This window comes from Protomyctophum parallelum (assembly GCF_964188405.1).
Source record: "Protomyctophum parallelum genome assembly, chromosome: 17".
In the NCBI taxonomy this organism is placed as follows: Eukaryota; Metazoa; Chordata; class Actinopteri; order Myctophiformes; family Myctophidae; genus Protomyctophum; species Protomyctophum parallelum.
In genome coordinates, this window is record NC_139719.1 from 18,781,478 (window position 1) to 18,793,827 (window position 12,350).

Consider the following 12,350-nt stretch of genomic DNA (forward strand, 5'->3'; position numbering starts at 1 on the left):
TCTGTACACAGACAATAGAATAAGCATTAAGAACTGTAGTGTTCCTTATAGTATAGAACCCTTGGGAATACAGTGAACTAAATATAGGATTTAACTTAAGTGCTTAAAAAGTGCTTAAGTGCTTAAACTGATAATCAAACCTATAGTGTAGTTTGTCTTTTACCCGAGCAGGTGAGTCCAAAAGTGTTGTCAGGTGAGCAGGTGTTTCTGGTTGAGTCTGAGGTTCTACAGTCCAGGAGAGCAGACTCGTTGCCTTCACACTGGAACTCTTTGGTCCACATTGGAGCCTTCACTTCACCATAGAACGCCTCCGGGAGGACTGAAGCCCCACAGCCAAGCTCTCTACAGACTACTTCTGCATCCTGTTGGTCAAAATTACCTACACACACCGAGACCCACGACTGATCAGACTTTACCTCCACTCTGCCTGAACACAAACCACGCCCATTCACCAACCTCAATGACTCTGGGGAGGGAGGAAGGGAGAGATAGAGAGAGAGAGAGAGAGAGAGAGAGAGAGAGAACATGTAAGGACTTTTAGACCTCTTAATACAAAATAATTTATTGCTTCATCAAAAGTAATCAACAAACTCAAGACAGCAAAGCAAAGAAAAGATAGAAACACCACACACTCACGCGGGAGTGACAGACAGACAGACAGACAGACAGACAGACAGACAGACAGACAATATAGATTAAAATTAGTGTCATCATTGTTTTGAAGTCATCGATTGTTACCTGAACAGATCAGCCCCAGTCTGAGGGAGGTAGGAGAACTCCAGTAAGGCCGTATTGGTCCACACTCCCTCAGTGAAGATTCAGATCCGACACAGAGAGACGTGTCCCACCATATAGATTCACCTGCAGACCCACGTCTCTCTTCTGTGTAAACGGCAGAGCCACAGCCCAGTTGTCTACACACGACAGAAGACGACGCGTGGGTCCAGTCAGAGAAAGGAACCACTGGTCTCCATTCTCTCTGTGTCTTGTTGTCGACATGTCTCACCTCCACTAAACCAGTACAGCGGCTGGCGCCTCCCACCAACCTGACATCATCAGACTCTGTACACAGACAATAGCATAAACAGTTATGAAGTAATATCACTTCGATTAGAAGAGAACGATAACGATCTACAATATTAGTTTTTGAGCGGTGCTATCCGCTCCAAAGTGTGGAGTTGTCTATATGTCTAACCCACCCTGTGACGTCATGTGGCATCCCCCACCCCTCAACTCATCAAAGACACCGCTCACTTCACATCAGTGTGACTTTTTGTTTACCAGTTGTGTGGAGAGCACAGAGAGGTGCAGAGAAAAGCAGCAGGGAGGTCCCAACCAGCCACAGAGCCATCTTCATCCTGTCTGCTGCGGCAGCTGCACAGTGCACACACATACACACGCACACACACACACACACACACACACACACACACACACACACACACACACACACACACACACACACACACACACACACACACACACACACACACACACACACACACACACACACACACACACACACACACACACACACACACACACACACACACACACACACACACTTATCATGTATCATATTAAAATACCTGTCTGAAGTGAGTGGTGCAACAGGGACCCTTGGTGGTCAACAAATGCTATTGTGTCTGGTAGTCTGTTCTGTACTGTTACACTAAAACTCAGCTTCCCATCATGCACCTATGCACAGTGTGAAGCTCGACAGCGCCACTGTTGGTAAACCTAAACATACATACAGGGACATCGATAGGGACGGACATTGGAGTGGCTGCACCACTCAAAAACACAAGTAACAAGTAACTCTGCTATAGCGGAGGGATAGGTTCCATATGGGGCCATGCTCTCTGTGTGTGTGTGTGTCAGTGTGTGTGTGTGTGTGCACAACAGAGTGCAAAGTAGCCTATAACAATGTGCAAACACAACAGCAAGATTAGTGAGGTTGAGGTACCTACATGCTAGATGCTGTGTTAGGATATCAAATGGAACAATAAAGACTATACTAATCATTGTATCTATTCTGCACAGAGTGACCTCGGTACATAGAAACAGATATATGGAATATTCTGACCATTTCAAATCAATTGATTTTGATTGTATTGCTTTGTGGAAAGCATGTTTTCTCATATGTCGATAAAGCCAATTGAATTGTGCTATGTGACATGTCACATGTCATACTAGGGGTTATTTATTTAAATGATGCTTTAAGTAGCATGTGACATGTCAAACTAGGGGTTATTCATGATTCTGAATCCATTGCAAGCATTCGTTTTGCACGAAAAACAATCCTTGAGTTAAATTCGGCCATATAGCCACTTGCCCAACATGTGATGACCTCATCCTCATCACATTTGTGAAGATGGCTATGTGGCCGTTTTTAATATGCCATTTTTAATGTTATTTGGATCATGGATGACCCTATAAGGATCATAAAAAACCTTGAACAATTACTATTGCGGTTTATTTTGAAATGTTTAGCTTAGATTGACTGGCCTGGAAGAGTGAATACAGTTAAGATGATAGTGTTACCAAAATATATTTATCTATTTCAATGCATCCCATTCTCTATAACTAAAAGGTTTTTTAAAGATCTTAACAAAATAATTTCCTCCTTTTTATGGCAGAGCAAAACGCAGCGGGTCAAGTTAAGTACGCTCCAAGCCCCTTACAATAAGGGTGGCCTTAATCTCCCAATCTCCCTAATTTTAGATGTTACTATTTGGCCTCGCAATTCCGTCCTTTATGGATATGGTTGCACCCTGAGATTGGTGAGGTTAGGTGGCTATGTATAGAACAACTAGACCTGGGCCTAACTCCCCTGAAAACCTCTCTTTGCTTACTAAAAATCCTATTATCTTGAGCGCTTTTGAAGCATGGCAGGAATCTCATCAATTATTGGGGATAGATACATCTCTAATGAGAAAGACCCCATTATGGGAAAACCCTAATATTCCTTATCCCATAGCTGATGGTGTATTGCAGAGATGGGTTAATAATGGAATCAGGACTGTGGGTGATTTATACACCCACTGTTTTTTAATGTTTTTTGTCTTTTCTTTTTTGAGTTTGTCTTGTCTTGTTTAAAAAAAAGAAAAATAAATCATGATTCTGTAATTCATTGTTGTAAATATCTGCATTATCAATAAATAAATATAAAAAAAAAAAGATTGACTGGCCTACAAATCAAACAGGCGTCCATGCCAGAACGAGGCAGAATAACAAATCATACGGTACTCTATAGTCTATAATGATAATAATTATTATTTATTATTATTAAACACAGAGTAACACAATATATTTAGCTACTATGTGTAATTAATAATTATGTACATCATTGTGTCTTTGATTGGTCTCTCTCCCTTCCCTTTCTCTTAACTAACGCGATAGAACTTTACTCCTGTAAACCTGTGATGTGTAATTTTAAATGGAAAATATCTCACCTTTAAGACAAGAGCAGAATCCCTTCTTGTCGCCTTATACTGCTCTCTCTCTCTCTCTCTCTCTCTCTGCGTGTGTGTGCGTGTCTCTCTCTCTCTCTCTCTCTCTAAACAACATGTTGTATTTGGACTTTTGGATATCATACAAGGTAAACAATGAACCTATCTGTCTAAACAACATTTTAACCGTTGCATTGATGCCCTCCACATGGAGCACCATAGGTCACCGTCGTTGCACACATGCTGCAATTGCTGATATTTACGGTTTGAGAACCTGTATGCAATGGCTTATCTCTTATGAGAGACCAGCCTATTCTCCAAGTCCAAACCATCATATCTTATGCTTTGCTAGGTTGTACAAAATAATATTCGGTCAATTTAATTTGCAGAAGGACTCACCCAATTGCGCACAGCTGCCTTGTCTGTGTTGTTGACATGGGCTTGCAGGACAGAACTTTTATCCGTGACAGACACATCCTTTGCAGACAATACAATCTGCTTCTCATTGGTCAGTCTGAGTCACAAAGCTCAGAAAACAGTAGCCTACTTTTTCTGCATGTCAATGATGAGATAGTTCTTTGGCATTTCCTCACGGAGAGCAAGATCGGAGACAACAGTCTAACAGTATATCAGTACAGATAACAGTAGCCTATCTGCAGACAGCGGAGCAGCAGCGAGCCTTTCTCTGATCTGCGGTTCGGGCTGAAAAGCCGCCTTTTGATTGATTCAGTTTGCAGAATTACAGTACATTTCAAGCACAAACTCAATACAAAGACTGTTAACTGTGAGTGGACGACCCAATTAAGCATTACACTTGTTTACAACAGGGTCCACCATGTTCAATTCATCAAAACATTTAGAGACGTACAAATAGACACTTCTATACCGGTAGTTAAAGAACAGAACAGGAATTCATCATAAAGGAAGCAAAAAGGGGAAAAAAAACATATACAGTGAGGGGAAAAGGGGGGGGGGGGAGTGGGGGGATTCAGATTTTACAGGGGCCAGTTTCGAATTGCAGCCACCCATAGGTGCCCTTTGAGAGCGGTTTTGAAGGAGTCAAGGGATTCACATGTCTTAATGACTGTTGGTAGGGCGTTCCACATTTTGGTGGCATAGGAGCGAAAATAATTTAGTCCCTTGTTTGTGCCGAATCTTGGTTGTACATGGTTTGTTGCACTCCCTCTGGTGTTGTGGGTGTGGACTTCGTTTACATTAAGGAAGTATTTAGACAGGTACATGAGAATCTTGGTGGTGTATCGAATCTTGTGGACCAGACCCATTGCAAGATGCTGTACTCTGTCGTCGACCCTAAGCCATCCCAGCCTGTCAAAGTGGGCAGGGGTGAGGTGGGTTCGGGGGGTGAGGCCAAGTAGGAGCCTGAACAGTGTTTTGGGAGGTCTGGAACCTTGTTTTAAGGGCCTTTGAGGTGCTGTGGTACCAAGAGGTGCATGCATAGTCAAAGAAACCTTGTACGAGGGCTCCTGTTAAGGTCTTCAAGGTGTTTTTGTTGACCAGTGAGGAGATCCTGTAAAGGAATCTTGTTCTTTGATTGACTTTTTTGATTACGTTGTTGGCCATTTTATCACCGGAAAGATTGGCCTCCAGGATGGAACCTAGGTAGGTAATTTCATCTTTTTGTGTGATAATATTGTCACCCACTCTAACCAAGAAGCCATCTGCCTTGCTGAGATTACTATTTGATCCGAAGAGAATGGATAAACTACACACATCATATTAGATTATTTTATCATCTTTACTATGCTATTGCCAACAAGTGTATCAACCAACTGCAATCAACGGCAAACCATTTCACTTGTGGGCAGTGGGCCACAGGTGTATTGCATAATGCAATTTGCAACTTGCATTCAACTGCATGTGGCATATTATCACATTATTCTGTTGTGTCTTGTGTGAGATCTTTTTTTTTTTTTTTTTTTTTGAGCGGTGCTATCCGCTCCAAAGTGTGGAGTTGTCTATATGTCTAACCCACCCTGTGACGTCATGTGGCATCCCCCCCCCCCACCCCTCAACTCATCAAAGACACCGCTCACTTCACATCAGTGTGACCTTTTGTTTACCAGTTGTGTGGAGAGCACAGAGAGGTGCAGAGAAAAGCAGCAGGGAGGTCCCAACCAGCCACAGAGCCATCTTCATCCTGTCTGCTGCGGCAGCTGCACAGTGCACACACACGCACACACACACACACACACACACACACACACACACACACACACACACACACACACACACACACACACACACACACACACACACACACACACACTTATCATGTATCATATTAAAATACCTGTCTGAAGTGAGTGGTGCAACAGGGACCCTTGGTGGTCAACAAATGCTATTGTGTCTGGTAGTCTGTTCTGTACTGTTACACTAAAACTCAGCTTCCCATCATGCACCTATGCACAGTGTGAAGCTCGACAGCGCCACTGTTGGTAAACCTAAACATACATACAGGGACATCGATAGGGACGGACATTGGAGTGGCTGCACCACTCAAAAACACAAGTAACAAGTAACTCTGCTATAGCGGAGGGATAGGTTCCATATGGGGCCATGCTCTCTGTGTGTGTGTGTGTGTGTGTGTGTGTGTCAGTGTGTGTGTGTGTGTGCACAACAGAGTGCAAAGTAGCCTATAACAATGTGCAAACACAACAGCAAGATTAGTGAGGTTGAGGTACCTACATGCTAGATGCTGTGTTAGGATATCAAATGGAACAATAAAGACTATACTAATCATTGTATCTATTCTGCACAGAGTGACCTCGGTACATAGAAACAGATATATGGAATATTCTGACCATTTCAAATCAATTGATTTTGATTGTATTGCTTTGTGGAAAGCATGTTTTCTCATATGTCGATAAAGCCAATTGAATTGTGCTATGTGACATGTCACATGTCATACTAGGGGTTATTTATTTAAATGATGCTTTAAGTAGCATGTGACATGTCAAACTAGGGGTTATTCATGATTCTGAATCCATTGCAAGCATTCGTTTTGCACGAAAAACAATCCTTGAGTTAAATTCGGCCATATAGCCACTTGCCCAACATGTGATGACCTCATCCTCATCACATTTGTGAAGATGGCTATGTGGCCGTTTTTAATATGCCATTTTTAATGTTATTTGGATCATGGATGACCCTATAAGGATCATAAAAAACCTTGAACAATTACTATTGCGGTTTATTTTGAAATGTTTAGCTTAGATTGACTGGCCTGGAAGAGTGAATACAGTTAAGATGATAGTGTTACCAAAATATATTTATCTATTTCAATGCATCCCATTCTCTATAACTAAAAGGTTTTTTAAAGATCTTAACAAAATAATTTCCTCCTTTTTATGGCAGAGCAAAACGCAGCGGGTCAAGTTAAGTACGCTCCAAGCCCCTTACAATAAGGGTGGCCTTAATCTCCCTAATTTTAGATGTTACTATTTGGCCTCGCAATTCCGTCCTTTATGGATATGGTTGCACCCTGAGATTGGTGAGGTTAGGTGGCTATGTATAGAACAACTAGACCTGGGCCTAACTCCCCTGAAAACCTCTCTTTGCTTACTAAAAATCCTATTATCTTGAGCGCTTTTGAAGCATGGCAGGAATCTCATCAATTATTGGGGATAGATACATCTCTAATGAGAAAGACCCCATTATGGGAAAACCCTAATATTCCTTATCCCATAGCTGATGGTGTATTGCAGAGATGGGTTAATAATGGAATCAGGACTGTGGGTGATTTATACACCCACTGTTTTTTAATGTTTTTTGTCTTTTCTTTTTTGAGTTTGTCTTGTCTTGTTTAAAAAAAAGAAAAATAAATCATGATTCTGTAATTCATTGTTGTAAATATCTGCATTATCAATAAATAAATCTTAAAAAAAAAAGATTGACTGGCCTACAAATCAAACAGGCGTCCATGCCAGAACGAGGCAGAATAACAAATCATACGGTACTCTATAGTCTATAATGATAATAATTATTATTTATTATTATTAAACACAGAGTAACACAATATATTTAGCTACTATGTGTAATTATGTACATCATTGTGTCTTTGATTGGTCTCTCTCCCTTCCCTTTCTCTTAACTAACGCGATAGAACTTTACTCCTGTAAACCTGTGATGTGTAATTTTAAATGGAAAATATCTCACCTTTAAGACAAGAGCAGAATCCCTTCTTGTCGCCTTATACTGCTCTCTCTCTCTCTCTCTCTGCGTGTGTGTGCGTGTCTCTCTCTCTCTCTCTCTCTCTAAACAACATGTTGTATTTGGACTTTTGGATATCATACAAGGTAAACAATGAACCTATCTGTCTAAACAACATTTTAACCGTTGCATTGATGCCCTCCACATGGAGCACCATAGGTCACCGTCGTTGCACACATGCTGCAATTGCTGATATTTACGGTTTGAGAACCTGTATGCAATGGCTTATCTCTTATGAGAGACCAGCCTATTCTCCAAGTCCAAACCATCATATCTTATGCTTTGCTAGGTTGTACAAAATAATATTCGGTCAATTTAATTTGCAGAAGGACTCACCCAATTGCGCACAGCTGCCTTGTCTGTGTTGTTGACATGGGCTTGCAGGACAGAACTTTTATCCGTGACAGACACATCCTTTGCAGACAATACAATCTGCTTCTCATTGGTCAGTCTGAGTCACAAAGCTCAGAAAACAGTAGCCTACTTTTTCTGCATGTCAATGATGAGATAGTTCTTTGGCATTTCCTCACGGAGAGCAAGATCGGAGACAACAGTCTAACAGTATATCAGTACAGATAACAGTAGCCTATCTGCAGACAGCGGAGCAGCAGCGAGCCTTTCTCTGATCTGCGGTTCGGGCTGAAAAGCCGCCTTTTGATTGATTCAGTTTGCAGAATTACAGTACATTTCAAGCACAAACTCAATACAAAGACTGTTAACTGTGAGTGGACGACCCAATTAAGCATTACACTTGTTTACAACAGGGTCCACCATGTTCAATTCATCAAAACATTTAGAGACGTACAAATAGACACTTCTATACCGGTAGTTAAAGAACAGAACAGGAATTCATCATAAAGGAAGCAAAAAGGGGAAAAAAAACATATACAGTGAGGGGAAAAGGGGGGGGGGGGGGTGGGGGGATTCAGATTTTACAGGGGCCAGTTTCGAATTGCAGCCATCCATAGGTGCCCTTTGAGAGCGGTTTTGAAGGAGTCAAGGGATTCACATGTCTTAATGACTGTTGGTAGGGCGTTCCACATTTTGGTGGCATAGGAGCGAAAATAATTTAGTCCCTTGTTTGTGCCGAATCTTGGTTGTACATGGTTTGTTGCACTCCCTCTGGTGTTGTGGGTGTGGACTTCGTTTACATTAAGGAAGTATTTAGACAGGTACATGAGAATCTTGGTGGTGTATCGAATCTTGTGGACCAGACCCATTGCAAGATGCTGTACTCTGTCGTCGACCCTAAGCCATCCCAGCCTGTCAAAGTGGGCAGGGGTGAGGTGGGTTCGGGGGGTGAGGCCAAGTAGGAGCCTGAACAGTGTTTTGGGAGGTCTGGAACCTTGTTTTAAGGGCCTTTGAGGTGCTGTGGTACCAAGAGGTGCATGCATAGTCAAAGAAACCTTGTACGAGGGCTCCTGTTAAGGTCTTCAAGGTGTTTTTGTTGACCAGTGAGGAGATCCTGTAAAGGAATCTTGTTCTTTGATTGACTTTTTTGATTACGTTGTTGGCCATTTTATCACCGGAAAGATTGGCCTCCAGGATGGAACCTAGGTAGGTAATTTCATCTTTTTGTGTGATAATATTGTCACCCACTCTAACCAAGAAGCCATCTGCCTTGCTGAGATTACTATTTGATCCGAAGAGAATGGATAAACTACACACATCATATTAGATTATTTTATCATCTTTACTATGCTATTGCCAACAAGTGTATCAACCAACTGCAATCAACGGCAAACCATTTCACTTGTGGGCAGTGGGCCACAGGTGTATTGCATAATGCAATTTGCAACTTGCATTCAACTGCATGTGGCATATTATCACATTATTCTGTTGTGTCTTGTGTGAGATCTTAATTGTATTGCATATTAAAGTAATAACTACTTTTTGGATATGGCAGGGTGGGAAGCTTTGATGATGGAGAGGGTCACTATATTTCACACTCACTCCAGAGGGCCACAATGCATATTGTCAAAAATAGCTGATCTACAAGCTCAAACTGCGACGTGTTTGGAGCTCGTAGATCTGCTGTTTTTGCTAATTTTAAATTGGAATCCTGAATTATTCTTAGCTACCGGTATTTCTGAATTGGAATCCTGAAAATTAACATTTTTATTTAATTTCAAATACATTTATATGTTCTTAAAAGGAGCATTCAGTAATTTGGGTGATTTGGAGGGCCCATCTCTTTCTTGATTGGATGACGGCTGGGCCACTTATAGTCACAAACGAAACCTACGTTTTTTTTATACCCCAGGGGTTAACTGGGGACAGAGAGGAATTCCATATAATATATGGAATTCCTCAAATATCACTTATTTTTTTGTTTTGTGTCAGTGTGTGTCACCATATTATGGTGACACACACTGACACAAAACAAAAAAATAAGTGATATTTGAATTAAGTGAAATCACTGAATATCCATTTAACTTTATGAACTTAAATGCAAATACATTGGGCATAAAACAGACTAGTACTAGTCGTTAAGCTACTAATATTGAATTGAATTGAATTGAATTGAATTGAATTGAATTGAATTGTAACAGCTGAAATCAATAATATATCAGTATTCAAATATTAAGCTGTGGGCCGCAAATCATAGAATGTACTGTATCACGACAATATCTCTGAAAAGGCATATCGGGGAGACATTGTATGGTCTCAACGATATTTAACACCATCTCTCTCACCCCTACATGTAGGTGATACTTATGTATATCAAGTATGGTTTTATTGAAACTGAAAGGCAATCAAAGGCTAGACCCTATGAAGCAAACGCCGGTTGTCCAATGTAATCGTGACGGTGATTGGTTTTATTATTGTAACGCCCAAACCACACCTGCTAATTTCATACAGTATTTGATTTCAATAAATTAACCCAGTACACAATGTTGATTAATTCTTATCCATTTAAAAATAGAAATATAAGTTGCTCTCCTATACCTCATTTAGATAAAAACCTGCTACCCAAGTACCGGCTACAGTTGGAACAAATAAGGCCTGGGCCAGTGGGCCACTATTAGAGGATTTACGGGTATATCAAAAACATCTTATTGGCTCCAAACAGTCTAATTTGCCATTGCACTTTGACTGTGGTGGAAATGGTGGAAACACCGTCTCAGTGAGTTTTGCACTGTAATTTTGTATTGTAATGATACTACTAGATTCTACCGCCTAGCTTCTTTCGAGTTGTGCTGATCAGACATCCAAGGTACAGGAAAAATAAATTGAGATTTTACGACCTACAGAGTTATAAGCCAAAACGTAAAGTGGGCTGTTATAGCGCCACCATGAGGCCAACCGATATAATTATATTATATTTATTATAAAGTTAATTAATTTTAGAAATGATTATAAACCTCCCCTCCAAGTTTTGTAACTATAGGGCTTACAGTCTCCAAGGGGAAAACAAAAATACTTGAATGTGACTTTTCACAATTTCTCATTCATGTCAAAGGGGGAATTTAATGGACAAATACATTTATATAAATTAACCCATTCTGGGCGGGAACCCATTTTGGTGTTTTAAGCATTATGTCATGCTTTAGCTATTTTTGAATAATCGTGAAAATGTGGCACAAATCTTTGAAAGTTTGAATATGTATTCTTTCAGAGTGAACTTAAATCTTTGCTTCTGAGGGGTTCCTGGAATAACATATTTTCAGATGGGGGTTGGGGGCCAAATACATATCATTTTTGGGGTCCTTGACATGAAATATTGAGCACCACTGATACAGAAACATGAGGTATTTCAGAAAACTGTCAGGATTTAGAAGACATTGTTTAGCAACATGATAGTGCTTACTTTACAGGTGGTCGTCAGGTTGCTGTTCCTGTCCAGTGCAGGCTGGTTGTGGAGAACTCATGTTGACCTGCAGGCTGGACTCCACACACTGGTCTGGAATGAAGGAATCGAAGTGAAGGACGTAAACATAAAGACATTCAACAATTGTGCAGAAAATATGAAACGTGGAACGCCTGAGAAATAGCCTATGATTGTATAATAGTGTCATCTTGTGCTATGACTATGGTGTGATAAGAATAGCTGCAGATAATTTATAATAATCTTAGCACCCCATATTCTGGTACCCGAGCACGTGTATGTGTACGCATCACCAGACAGCACAAAGTATAACAAACAAACAGTAGCTGCAGATCATTTATAATTGCGCGCACACACATTTTAACCATATATTCATGTCCACACAAGGGATATGCATACAAGGACACAAATATTATAGGTGCATTAGTTACATCTGCAAAATCATGGCATGTGTTTTCATGATACAATAGGCATGTCACTCAGTACTCTATGGCTATACAGTAAGTAACAGCGTCTCCGCCATATATGACGGCTGCCAATTATAGCAGAGACACCACAATACCTAGCCAGCCTTTTAGCCTAATTTTTGGGCATCCCAAGTTGTTGGAACACTCCAACAAACAGTCTGTGCGCATGCCCTAGGCTGCCAAATAGAAAGACAAATAGACTGCACCTAGAGCCCAGCTCTGAGATGGTATGTAGAAGTATTTTATGACCTTGGTCATAAAGGCTTCCTCTAAGCTATGGTCAAAGGTGCAGGCTATCTCTAATACCGACACTTCTCTGGACTCTTCATCAACCACAACACTATCTGGTGTATGCATAACATCCATTCAAGA

At 40.8% G+C, this 12,350-nt stretch overlaps 1 long non-coding RNA gene across 1 annotated transcript; it reads right to left on the bottom strand.

Moving 5' to 3' along the window:
- Positions 1 to 208: 208 nt before the first annotated feature.
- On the bottom strand, positions 209 to 1,382 carry LOC310875179. Its single transcript, XR_014570619.1, has 3 exons — positions 1,282 to 1,382; positions 739 to 1,062; positions 209 to 466 (listed from the first exon to the last, which is right to left on the bottom strand). It is a non-coding gene; the product is annotated as an uncharacterized lncRNA (long non-coding RNA).
- Between the last annotated feature and the right edge of the window lie 10,968 nt (positions 1,383 to 12,350).